Source organism: Catharus ustulatus, chromosome 4 (assembly GCF_009819885.2).
Source record: "Catharus ustulatus isolate bCatUst1 chromosome 4, bCatUst1.pri.v2, whole genome shotgun sequence".
Taxonomy (NCBI): Eukaryota; Metazoa; Chordata; class Aves; order Passeriformes; family Turdidae; genus Catharus; species Catharus ustulatus.
This window is the reverse complement of record NC_046224.1, coordinates 73,522,949-73,535,965: the sequence shown is the minus strand read 5'-3', so window position 1 is coordinate 73,535,965 and position 13,017 is coordinate 73,522,949. Positions and strand designations below refer to the sequence as shown.

General features: G+C 40.9%; 1 long non-coding RNA gene across 1 annotated transcript in view; it reads left to right on the top strand.

Annotated features, from left to right (window-relative positions):
* The window catches only part of LOC116995712, a 78,153-nt gene that overhangs the window by 32,730 nt on the left and 32,406 nt on the right, over positions 1-13,017 (top strand). The window contains exons 8-9 of the long non-coding RNA XR_004417771.1: positions 9,197-9,378; positions 10,633-10,759. This is a non-coding gene — a long non-coding RNA (uncharacterized LOC116995712). The remainder of the gene's footprint in view (positions 1-9,196; positions 9,379-10,632; positions 10,760-13,017) is intronic.

Below are 13,017 nucleotides of genomic sequence, written 5' to 3'. Positions count from 1 at the left end.
ATATTGCACTCAGCCAGTGTGACTCTGGCAGTGTGGATAAATAAGGGAATTCTGGCCTTACACTCTGGGCTGTAACAGCCAGGTTCAATTGTTTCCCTCTACTCAGCTGAGCTAAGTGTATTGTGGGGCTTTTTTATCCCAGCATCAGGTATTGGTCACAGCTGGAGGCAGAAGTTAGAGTACTTGTCTGATCAGCGATGACAAATCCCTTGTTTCTCAAAGTGATGTGATTTGTTGCTAACTCCAGCCTCTTACCTCACTGCATAAAATACCCCTCACATCACAGCTAACTCCTGCTCATTTTTCTTCTCTCCAATCTGAGGGCTTTCTCTCCTTGCTCCTTTAAATTCAGTGAATGAAATCACAGCCCCTCTTTGAAGCCTTGCTTGTTATTGTCTCTGTGCCAGAAGATAATCTGCCATGGGGAGATGGCTCACAGCTATGCCTCGGAGCTGAGCTGGGAAAAGATTCCATGCCCACAGTGGAGCGTTCCTGCTGCAGCACTGCCCCAGCACATGCACGCTGTCCTCCTGCATTTTCTTCCCCTTGACAAGTTCACATCTCAGGCCATCTGCCCTGATTTGATAAACTGTTGGGTCACACTGCAAGTCAGAGAGGATCATCAGGGCAGGTCTCCCTGAACCCGCTGCTAAGAAAATATCCATCAGCAAATCCACAAAACAGTAAAATGTAATTGCAACTGAGAGTGTGCACCTTCACATCTCTGTTCTGCATATTCGTTGGGGCTTTCTTGAGTTTCATTCACCACTGACAAGTTTTATCTAACAGCACATTACAAACCCCCATTTGGCAGCCATAGGAATATATTTCAAGCAGGTTTTGTTTGATAGCTACAAGAAATCTCTGTTCAGTTTATGTAATAAGACAAACATATGCAAATCTGTCCTCGGATCCTGTGAATTATATGCCTGGAATCAGTAAGCAATACAGTAAAAGCTCACTAAGTTGCATTTTACCTATCCACATATCCCATAAAACTGACATAAAAAACAATGGCTTCTTTACCATTTCATAGCAAATATTTAATAGCAGCTACAATATTCTGGAAGACCTCATATTATTGCAACTTCTCGACTTTTGCAAAATACAACAAGATTGATTTTTTTATAAAAAAATACTTCACAACATTTATTATTGCTCTGCAGTGCAAATATGAGCGTAAATAAATAATTTGGAACTGCATTATCAGGCATATGTAGTTGTTGAGATGAATACATTGGTTTTGTGTAAGTATTTCTTCATCTGCTCTGACATTTTTCACAATTCAGTAATTAACTGATAACTACTGGCTTATTATTCAATCTCTTAGAACGTTTTCAAAATGGGATTTGTGCCTAGGACGAGATCTGCAGCCCTCATTAAGAGCTGAATTCACAACAGATCACAGTGCTGGTTGTTTCCAGCACCTTCAGCCTCCAACACCTGCTGCAGGAATGTGCAACCCTAGCTGGATGGCAGGCTGCTTAAAGTGAGGGCAATTGGGTCCTAAAACAGGTCCAGAAAAGTGTATATGAAGTGTAAAGGGAGCTGGGTCAGCAAAAGCAGCCTCTTGGAGCAGCAGTGAGCGCAGAAGTGTCAAGCCCTGCTCCTCTGCCATGCCTTGCCCAAGCCTGACCCTGCAGGCTCTGACACCCACGTCCATCCCACCTCACAACCCATGGTGAAGGAAAATTCCACTTGTGCCTCTCTCTTTCCATCACGTTGGCAAATGCCCAGAGGACTTAAACCAGGCAGTGAAAGATGTGGGTTTTCATTCCTGCTTTGTGAAAAAAAGAGAGTGCACCTGTGACTCCATGAACATCCCAGTCAGAATCCCATCCATCCCACTCTGCCTGTCATGGGTAAGAACTAAAGGTAACAAAAAAAAGGGGGTGTGGAGGGATGGAAGACACAATGATTAGCACAGCTCTGTTCTCTGCTGGCAGTGGGACCTGTTGGGAAGTGGAGAAACCCAAGGGCTACTCCCAGGAAATACTCATCACAGTGTCACTACAGAGCTACACATGGGTGTAGCTGCTCCTGGACTTATGCAAGTCTGCTCCCCATTGGCTACAAATCCTTGCTCAGGGCTCGTTTTCCTCCTTGGTCTAATGTATGTTTATTATTCCATACAAAGCTTCAACGAGAAGGACTGAGCAGGATCATAATTCCCGAATACTCTTAGCATAATGGTTGGAGTTTTCCCCTGGAAGATGCAGGCTTGTTTATGCTCAGCGAGAGAAAAGAATTGAACCCACATTTCCCATATGAATGCTCTAATCAGTGAACCCATTTAACAGAAGAATGGAGCCAATCTAGCAGGAGTGCTCAGAAAATGAGCAATGGGACAGGTCCCCTCAGCCAGATACATAGGAGTGACTAAGGTATCTGCCTTGTGCTGCTGCTGAATCTGACCCTTTTTCCATGCTTTGATCAGGGATCATTCCTTCCTTCTCTGAATAAGGGTAACAGACTGTTTGGTGATTGCAACATGCAGGAATTGACCCTCCTTACAAGATTTTTCTTCCCTGCAGAGACTGCAAGGGTAGACTTAGCATCTGCTGCACACTGCTACTTTTTCCCATTACTCCCTTCAGCAAGTTGGTTTCGAAACAGCTGTAGGAATTAGCATTGCATCCACTGCCAGGAAACCAGAGTTTGTCAACACTCTCTGGTGGAATACCTTCCATTGTTCAAATGTTGATTTGCTGAAAACTGTCCCTCAGTCACTTCCATCTAAGAGATAAAACTACAAAAGGTTTCCACTTTTCTTGGGTTGCTTGTTTGTTTCATTTTAACAAAAGATAATGTCAAGTAAAATTTATTTAAATTGGAGAAAATATTTGTAGTTTTTCACATATGTGTAGGACTATGTACAACTGCTTTGTTCTCCAGGTATGTCTTTATAGAATCTTTTTCAAATGCATCAGAAGTCATTTGGGATCAGATACTCGATTTCCTAAACTTGTCAAATTAGTTGCACTCCACTACTTTCACTGGGACCTGTTTCAACAACTCCTACCAGTGTTTAGAAAGATTCTTGTAATTTTTCAGTCAAAGTTTTTCCAGGGGCAGTTAGGCAGTTAGTAACTTTTTTTTTTGTTTTACCTCTTATCAGAACACTCTGAATCTTAAGAACTTTAACTCCTCTAGCACTTTGACATTAATCCTTTCACTATATCTATAAAAATACTGAAATCATTCACCCGCAGTGTTAGACAAGCCAGGTTCAAGATTTTGGGAAACTTCTGTTCTCACATGTCAAGCTAATTGAAAAGTATCCAGCTACTCCAGTAGGCTCAGCCTATTATCCCACCCTGATGGCCCTAGGACATGTCAACTTGCTTCCAGCACTGTCCTGAGCTGTGGCTGCTGTGCTGCAGAGCAGCTTGGAGCACAGACACGAGCTTCTTGGAGCATTTTTAATTTTCTCTTATGAGGCAGGATCTCCCTTGTCCTGACCAACCTGCTGGTACTTTGTTCTATCAGCTCCAATTTGCATTCATATTTCTTGTACCAGGATGACCTGAATTATACACAGCATTGCAGGTCTCCCCAGGTGCTGTACGCTTGCACGATATCATTAATCACCTTTCCAGCTCCAATGCCTGCATTTCCCTGTCTTGTTGCTGCCTCATTTGTGGTTCAGTCACTCTTCCTTCTCTTTGTCATGTTTGGTGCAGAGCATGCAGAGCAACTGGGGGTTTTGGCTTCTAAAACTCTTGTACTTCCACTTGCTCAATTTTTCTTTTTTTTTTTTTGTTCTAGATGTCATTCTAATCTTGTTCCATGCTGCTCATGTCTCCCAAAATTGTCCTCAACATCCTCTAGCGTTTTGCTCTTGTTGTTAAGCTGGGTTCAGCAGGGACAGCAGGAATTTAAGCCAGCTTAAAGCAGAACAAGCCACAGCAGTTCTGCCTTCAGCCATGACCTTGTCCACAGCACTGTGCTGATGGGAAACGCTTCCCACTTCTGTCTAAAAGCCACGCTGCTCTTGTGTTCCAGACTAAAGTTCTCAGCTCACTCAGCATGTTACTTGTATCCAATGCAGATACTAATTTCATTATTTTCTGTGTAAAAATTAAGGTTTACATTAATGCCCACGCCATGTACCAGCTCTCTATGGAGTCAGCTCCAGTGATCCTCTAGTTCTCTTTATCTGAACATATTAACATTTTTAATTTTGCATCAGTGAGATACATAAAAAATATGTTTCCTGCCTGTGCAGAACCTCAGCCTCCTGCTTTGCCCTTACCTGCTCAATATTTTTACCATTACTTAGAGCTGATGACAGCTTCTCACTTAGTTGATAGACTGAATTTTAATTCATTTTTGCTGAAATATAAAATTTATTTATTTCAGAAAATCCGATTTTCTGTGGGGGAAAAAAAATCAGTTCTGAAAAACTAAAAATATGCGTTCTGAGATGGAAGTGGGGGCTGCATGATAAATAATAATTCTTCTTTGCAGAAGTTTAGAAAGTCTCAGATCAGCACAGAAGTTTTATTACTATTCTGTGACCCAAAATGCCATAAAATCTTGCAATACAAACTTGACAGGAAACTTGGTACCAAAATGTGCATTTTTTATATAGATTCTGCTAAGCAAAAGAATGAAGAGTTGTATGGATACCTATTCTCTCCACTAACAATTAGCAGATTCCATAATGAGCTGATCAGCTGGCAACACCTACAGAAAACAGATGGCAACAATATTTGGCTAATTCCAAAAACCTATCAAAGCCCAAAATTTACAAAGTAAAAAGTTTGAAGTCAAACAGCAGTCCCTGGAAAGTTCTAGTACCAGAAATGATTTTTTGGCAATTCTCAGAAGTGATATGGGAAGTATTCAAATCATCTCCCAGGGCTCCAACTCCATCTCTTACACTGACTTCAGTGGGACTCACGCAGTGAAATCCCCACTTATTGCTTTGAAAATGTCCCCCTTGGTGCTTCATGTCGTGCTGAGAGACAGAGCAGTGATCCAAGGTCCAGATCCACAGCAGGTAGCAGTACACACAATGTGCCAGAACACTGCAAGGCACCACTGTGTTAAAATATGCAGGCTTTAAGTTAAAATGACAGAAATCAAGGGCATTTCAAATTAAGGTTCCTTACAGCCTCCTCCCCTTTGTCCCATTTAGTGACGGTCATACCTTTGGAGCTCTAATATGTAAAGTTTTTTTGGGTTTTTTTGTCTTCTTTCTTTCCTCTTTTTTATCCTGCCCTCTATATGACCTCTCTCCTAATTGGAATATATCTTGTTTTTCGATAATAGAATTTCCCCAGGAGATAGTCAATTTTTAGAGCTGAAAATTAATTTACGGGCCCTGCATGATTGCATGCATCAGATATGTTTGTCTTTTACTACATAGTGACCTTCTTCTCCCCTCTCCCTTCACATCTTCATAGCTTGGAATTTACTTCAGAGTCAGATTACATACCTTTTTACTCTGAGAGACAGGTGTTTGTGTCACAATTTTCACGTGCTGCTGCTTGCCCACCGAGAGTACTCTTGGAGAGTTGTGTCCCAGTCCAAAATTTGGATATCCAATCATTCCTGGCACTACAGCTGGTGGGACTGTGTCCTTTCTAATTCTGTAGCAGCTTCCAGTTCCTGTATATCCAAGTGGCCAGGGCAGAGGATGGGGTCCCTGCCTCTCAGAGATATTTTTCCCTTGAAATTTGGTTCTTCACTCAGGAGCCTGTTCACAACTCCACAGGACCTCTCTCCTGGGTTTTTAAAATCACATTGGAAAGGCTAGTCCACACAGTTTGTAGTCACATCATGAGAACACAGTGGATGTGCTTCCTTCCAGTCCCTCTAAAATCTACCCCAAAAAAAGAGACCTCTTCCTTTCATAAGAAAAGTAACCTAAATATAATTATTTTTTCCATTTAATCAATTGAGATTTCCATTTTTCAAGAATCCTAGCATGTTTCCATGACATAGAATTCAGTCTGCCACTTTGCACAGTAGCAGGGTGTACTGACCCCCTACTAGTGCCAGCTGCCCAGTGAGTTGGAAGCCCACCACAGCAAAGGTGTCAGGGGGTTTAGGAACCAGCAGAGATCATTTCCTGCTACCTCCTGGGGGACAGGAGAGCTTTGTGAGAAGTTCTAAGAGTATGACACCCCACTGGAGAGGGAGGAAGTGGGTAAGGTATAACTGAGGTGGTTCTGTGCCCTCTGCTCTTTGATATAATCACTGTTCATGTCTGCTTCTCACTGCTAGATTGGAAAAAGGGAAGCTCACCTGTAGGAGTGGAAGTAATCCAGCTCATGGTTTCTTTTCTGCAGTCTGAAAGAAGCCAAAGCAGCTTCACAGACATATCTGTTAAGCTCCCAAGTAAAACTTTAGCCTCCTCCAGTACCTCTAAAATCTCCACTGGCTACTTTATCATTTGACAGTTTCAGCACAGGTGATAAAAAATCTGTTATGCAAAGAACCACCCCCCTTCTTTTATGTTTTTCCTCACTTTTCCACCTGCTGTCTCCATCTATGTCTGATTTTACTCTTGTGATAAATATGTTTTTGCAATTGTGGCCTGAAGAGTGTCTTCATTTGTAGACCACCTGGAATTATGGAACCTAAATTTATGATTGCTAGTCTTCAAATTTTATATCACAAAGAAATTATAAAACAATTTCAAAATATCTATCATTTGGAGAAATTACTATGAGTTTATATCTCTATCTTAAAAAAAATCTAAAACAAAACAGTTACTTCTTTAGAAATTCTTATGGAAAAAATTAAATTAAAATTCAGCCGAAAAAAGCAGGTTTTATATAATTCAGTGTTTGAAAATGTTTGCTTCTGGCTGACAATTTGTATGCAAATGAACACAACAGAGCTATAGCTGGTCCTCTCCTGTAACCTCCATAGTGATACTCACTGGGTGCCTTTAGAGTAAAGTGTGATGTTTTTGTCAGAATTACCAACATTTTTAGAAAAGTTATTCTGAGCGGAATTAAAATGACCTCCTGCACCTTAAAAGGGCAATGAAAATGGAGGAGAGGGAAAAGAGAGAGTAAATCTGTGCATTCCCTTCATTATGAATAAAGTATATTTATTTGAATCAGGCCACTCCACAGAGCATCACATGAGGAATACTTTGGTGGCACGAGTTTGAAAGCCCCACTTCTGAAGGGGAAGAACCTTTTTTCAGCAGCCACCCACTCCGGGAGCATCACTGTATTATTTACAGATAAATACACGGGGAACATCTCTGAGGGTAAATGCCTAATTGTGCATGAGAGGGGTGCTCTCCATTCTCACTGAAGATTGCACAGCTTCAAGACATTTGGCAGCTCACAGGGTTCTGATCCTAAGGTCTTACCTAGCAATAGTGAGTCTAGAATTCTCTAGAAAAAAAGTTGCGATTATAAACCACACATCCGGGTGTCGGCAACAGTCTTGGGTTTACAATACAGAGTGTGATAAAAGGTATCTATTCTGTCACCATCTGTTGAGGGTGGGGGCGGTGATCCTTATCTCCATGGGAGATATTCTGCTAATGGCCCATCCATTGAGACCAGGAGGGGAATTGTTCTTTATCTTTTCACGACCCATCCTTCCTCCAGAGAGATATTCTGCTAATGGCCCATTGAGTCCCACTGTGGGACTGATAAAATTACTGCATCCCATTGGAAGTTGCTGCAGCCAGGGGGAAGAGCCCAACATTTCTTACCAAGACAAAAACAGAGGTTTTGGGACACTAAGGGAACCCCTTTCTCCACTGGACTCCAGAGGAAAACCGGATTTCTCCACATCACCACTGGACCTCTGGAGGGAAACTGCACCTTGTACAGGAGCACTGCTCCAACTGAATTACATCTGTCACTGCAGGAGGATGCAGCCACCATTGAATGGGACTGCTACCAACACACTGCCTGACGGGTGTCAGGTTGTACTCTGACTCTGTCAGGGTTTGGAGTTTGTTTCTTTGTAGTACTGTATTTCTATTTTAATTTCCCTAGTAAAGAACTATTATTCCTACTTCCCATATCTTTGCCTGAGAGCCCCTTGATTTCAAAATGATAATAATTTGGAGGGAGGGGGTTTACATTTTCCCTGTCAAAGAAAACTCCTGCCTTTCTCAGCAGACACCTGTCCTCCAAACTAAAACAGCAACTTTTCGTTCTTTGTCCATATATAAACTGCACCTGATTATAAGCCTCACTTCCGGGTTTGGACCAAAATTTTAGTCAAAATGGTGTGGCTTATAATCGTGAAATTACTGTATTTAAAATTTCCTGATGTACAAATCTTTTTCTAGAAAACCAAAACTGTCTGTGGCTGCTTCTTCTTTGTTTCATCCTACTGTTTTCATTACTGATTTAAAGAAGGCATACAGTGGGATCCATGTGTCTACAAAATTTTTTAATGCTCATGTTTCAAAACCGGATGAGTTCATTTTGATTTTACTACTTGGAGTGTGTTGCCTGTCTCAGTTTTTGTCTCTCAGAACCAACCAGATCATTGTATCAATAACAGCAAAGAGGTAAGAACACTTTTACACCTTAATTATTTTGCTTTTCTTTGAGATCACAGTATCCTCAAGTCTTATGGGGGTTGAGGTCCAAATTAACAGACGATAACTCTGTAGTGGTATAACAGAACAGCTTTTACATGATCTGTGGGTGCTGTTGAAATGCACTTTAAAAAACCGGTGAAAGCTGTGCAAAACTTTGGTTTTATGGTAAGTATACAAAAATAAAACAGACTCTGTATTAATGTCTGAAAAGCAGATGTGCTAAAAGGATTTTGTGTCTGGTCAGTGATGATTTTGCTTGGATCCTGAGCAGTCCTGCTAGCTGGCTGAGGTGCTGGATTTTAAAAACTGGCTCTCAAACTTTCTCTCAGCACTCAGCTCTCAGAGCTGGAGGATGGAGGAGAAGCACTAAGAGACTTTTGCTCCTCAGGCCAAGCTGACCAACCCAGGGACCACTGGCTGCTCATGTTCCAGGGTGCAGAAGTGCTGCCAGGCATTTCCTGGCCGGAATTCTTGGGGATGTGGTGCCAAGTGCTGTGTTTTATGGAAAGCCTCTGCCTGGCTCCCACATTCCTGCTGACACCCAGTGGCTTCCAAACACAACTGCACAACCTCCCACGGAACAGTGGAAGTGTCAGCAGTGTTCCAAGGAATTTCAGCGAATCTCACTGACATCCCCATCCTTTTTAATCACTTTTTTAGGGGGAAAAATGAAGAAAAGAAGGGAAATGGCTTGTTTGGAAGCACATTGCAGGACAGCACCCAGTGACAGTCCCACTCTATCACTTGGGAGCTGGAGCTGGCTTTGGAAAGCATAAATGATCTCAGGAAAAAAAGAACCCAGAGAAGTGCCTTCTGACTCCTGCCTTTCCATGCAAGAAGAGGTGAGGAACAGTGTTGTGACTGCAAAAGCATTTGAGCATAAACCAATTTTTCACTGTACAATATGCCATCACCTCCAACCCCCAAAAGTTTTCATGTGCAGTTTGGAGAAAGAAAAAAAGGAGTGGGGGGGTGGGGGGAAGCCTTCACACAGCTTCAATTTTCTGTAAAATAAGGTGATTTCCTATAGAAACAAATTTCATACCCTGCCAAGTATGAGTGCTAGGCCCTCAATATTAGTGGATATTTGATATTTTCTTTGGGTCCCTCTCAGCCTTTGGTAAAAGTCCCAAAATAAAAGAGCCCAGCTAAGAATCTTAAGCCTGGCCTATTATTGCTTTCTTAAGAGCAACCTTTTCTGCTTTTGGAGACAGCTGTCTTGTAACTCGTTCTAAGTGAAAGAGGAATGGGACTTGTATAAAATCCCAGGCATTTGTATAAAAACTCATTTATGTGCAGGATCCAGCTTTGTGAATGTAAACAGCAGCTAAAAACAGCCTTCCTCTTTATATTCCAGAAATAAGGAGAAAAACCAGCCTGTACAAAGCACATGACATTCACTCAGACTCAACCATCCAAATGTATTAAGAGCAAAAAGAGTGAAACAATGAAGTAAAAGTAAAATAGTATCAAAAAACGATATCAACCCTTCTGCATGGTCATTCACAGGCTAAATGCAAAGAATGTGCAGCACAAGGAGTGTGCTCACACATTGTGCATTTTAAGGACTGCCAGCTAATATTTCCTATCTTTTTCCAGAAGCCATACAGTAAACACATAGCACTAACAAAGTCAAATATTAATAACCAAGAACTGCACGTCTCCAAATCCCCTTCCCCCAACCAGCAAAACCCATAGAAATTTACACTGACCAAAGCAAATAGAAAATAAAAGTCAAAGCACTTACATGGTTGACATTTAGGGATAGAACCAAGTACCCTTTCCATCCTTTTGAATTTTCTAAGTTATAACATTAACTGAAAATAAACACACATTGAAATGGAGTAACTCATGATGGTGACATGCAGTCACTGACATGTTACAGTAATAAGGTCTTGAAACAGAACATCCCAGGAAGAAATTTTATACTGTCTCTAGACAGCTCAGATCAATTTAGCATTTTGTCACACTCTTAAGCAATCTAGCTGGCTTTGTCCACCCAGAACAGCTCTCTCACTATAATTACTTCCCAGCCACACAGGTCTTTGGAGCAGCAGCATATTTTTAACTCTCCCACCTCTGTGATTGTTTTCTAGTGTGATGGAAAGAGAAAAGATTTGAAGTGGCACGGAAGCAAATGTACAAAAATGCTGATGGAGATGACACGACTCAACCCTTCACCTAAAACCTGGATGATGTCTTGGGGGCTGTAGCATTAAGGAGGTAGGTAAAAACATCTATTTCATTTTTTATTGATGTTTCTGAGCCCTGTCCAGTTTCAAAAGTAGATACTCCAGAGTAATACATAGCAAACCTCTCAGTATTGTTCCTTCTAGGCAGAGTAACTGAGAAAATGACACTAAAAATGATCTGTGTGCCTTCTTGGTTGTTGAAGAGTCAGGCCCCACAAGGCCTGCTCACAAAATGGTTTGAGACTACTAACAGCTGTCTCAAATTCTCACATTTTTGTTGTGCAAAAGAGAGAGACTACATTATACATTTTTCACCTTCTACCTATTGCTCCTTGTTTCTTGAAACACAAGCTGAAAACTGTGTGACATCTTGCAAACTTATTTCCCACTGAATTGCATATTGAATTTAAATTTTGTAAGACTGAATGAAGCTTAGCTCAGAATCCCCAGGCATTATGATTAATCTAACTAAGACTTTGTTAAAATTGAGACTGGGAGAGGACTTGGATGCCTAACAGACTTGCTGGTGCACCAATTATTAAGGCAATGACTCCTGCTTACTGACACTAATAAATTATGTTACTTCATGCAGATGAGAAGCTGTTTTAAAAAAAAGTTGAGATTATTAACTTTTTGTCTTGGTGAAAAAATTTGCTTTTCTTCACCTCTTTTCTGTCTGTTAATTTCTGTTGCCTCATTCCTTGAGGTGCTTATTTGAAAAGATGAAATCTCAGCTTTTTAAGTCAAACATAAAACTAAAAGTGAAAATATTTAGACACCAAAAGTGAGCTATGATTTTGTGAAAGAGATTTCAATGTCCTTCACAGGATAAAAAATTTCATCAGAACTTTCTGTTTATTTCCTCCCTCAAATGAAGGGACTTTTCTGGGTTTTTAGATTAACTCTTAGTTCAACGTTATCTTTTTTTTCCTTCCGTGGTAGGTTAGGTGCTGATAATCTTTGTGGTCTCATGCAAACAGACTCATTCCTGGGTGAATAGAAAAGCACTAACCTAGTAAATATGCACACACCCCTGCATTCTTAAAGGACTAGAGGAATTTGTTGTCTGTGGTAGGGTGCTGTTGGATGCATTTGTCTGCATACTTTTGGCTAATAGATTTTAACAGATTTTGTTTCCCGTGACAGGAATGAGATCTATAACTGTACTGGTTATATAGTATTTCAAAACCAAATAAACACAGATAATTCTATTTCTGTGTGACAGTACTCCAGACAAGTAACAATCAAAGGAATGTGTGTGTGCTCTAGAAATCCATTTGTTCAGAAAGATCCCAAAGCATTTACTAGATTATTAAGAGAAATCATTTACACAATCACTTTAAGAGTAACAATGCAGCAATACTACCCCAGATGTCTGTGATGAGGGGAACATCTTATCTCAATGATTATCCCACTGCACTCTGTAGATCATCAGTAACCTCTCAATTGTTGCTGTTGGTAATTGACTGTAAATATGTTTGAGCTATAGACACTGTTGAGAAGATGAAGCATATCAAAAGCCTGATCCAAAACTCCTTGGAGTAAATAGCCACTCCCTCAGCTTCCTTTATTTCACTGGGACTACTTGACTGATAGAAGATATCTGAGTTTTTCGAAGCAGGGCTGTTTGGATGCGACATATAAACCATAGGAATGTTTTGATTCAAAATTGCAGTGGGAAGGAGAACCCACGAGGTGTCCACAGCAGCCTGGAGTGAGCTGGAATGTCAAACCCTGGCTGCAGCAGAGGGTCATGCTCCTAAAACAGTGATAACAGAGTAAGCAAGGTCAAAGAAGTAGAGAGTAGTGCCTGCTTGTCCACAGGAGAGAGGTGATGAGGAAGTGAAATTCTTTCTTAAAATAAGAAAATACAGAGGGTCTGCTGCTCATATGGATGTTTACTATTGCCAGTTCTGGTTAATATCCACCCCCAGCCAAGGGCTAGCATTTAATTTGGTACTAGAAGTAGAAATCTGAGTGCCTGGAGTTCCCATGCAGTTTGAGTACTGAAGACAGGAGTTAGAAACCTACATGTAAATTAAACCTATCACATTCTGTTTACAATATGTTGTTATGTTCTACATAATATGGACATAAATATATGACTCATTGTGAATGTACAGTAATTTCACGAATACAAGCTGCACTGTTTTGACCAAAATTTTGCTCCCACACCGGAAATGCGGCTAATACTCAGGAGTGGCCAATATGTGAATAATTTTCTTACTTTTTCAACTCCGGGAGTGCAAACCAAGTCAGTGCAAACTGCAAAGTCGAGCACCTGCCAGT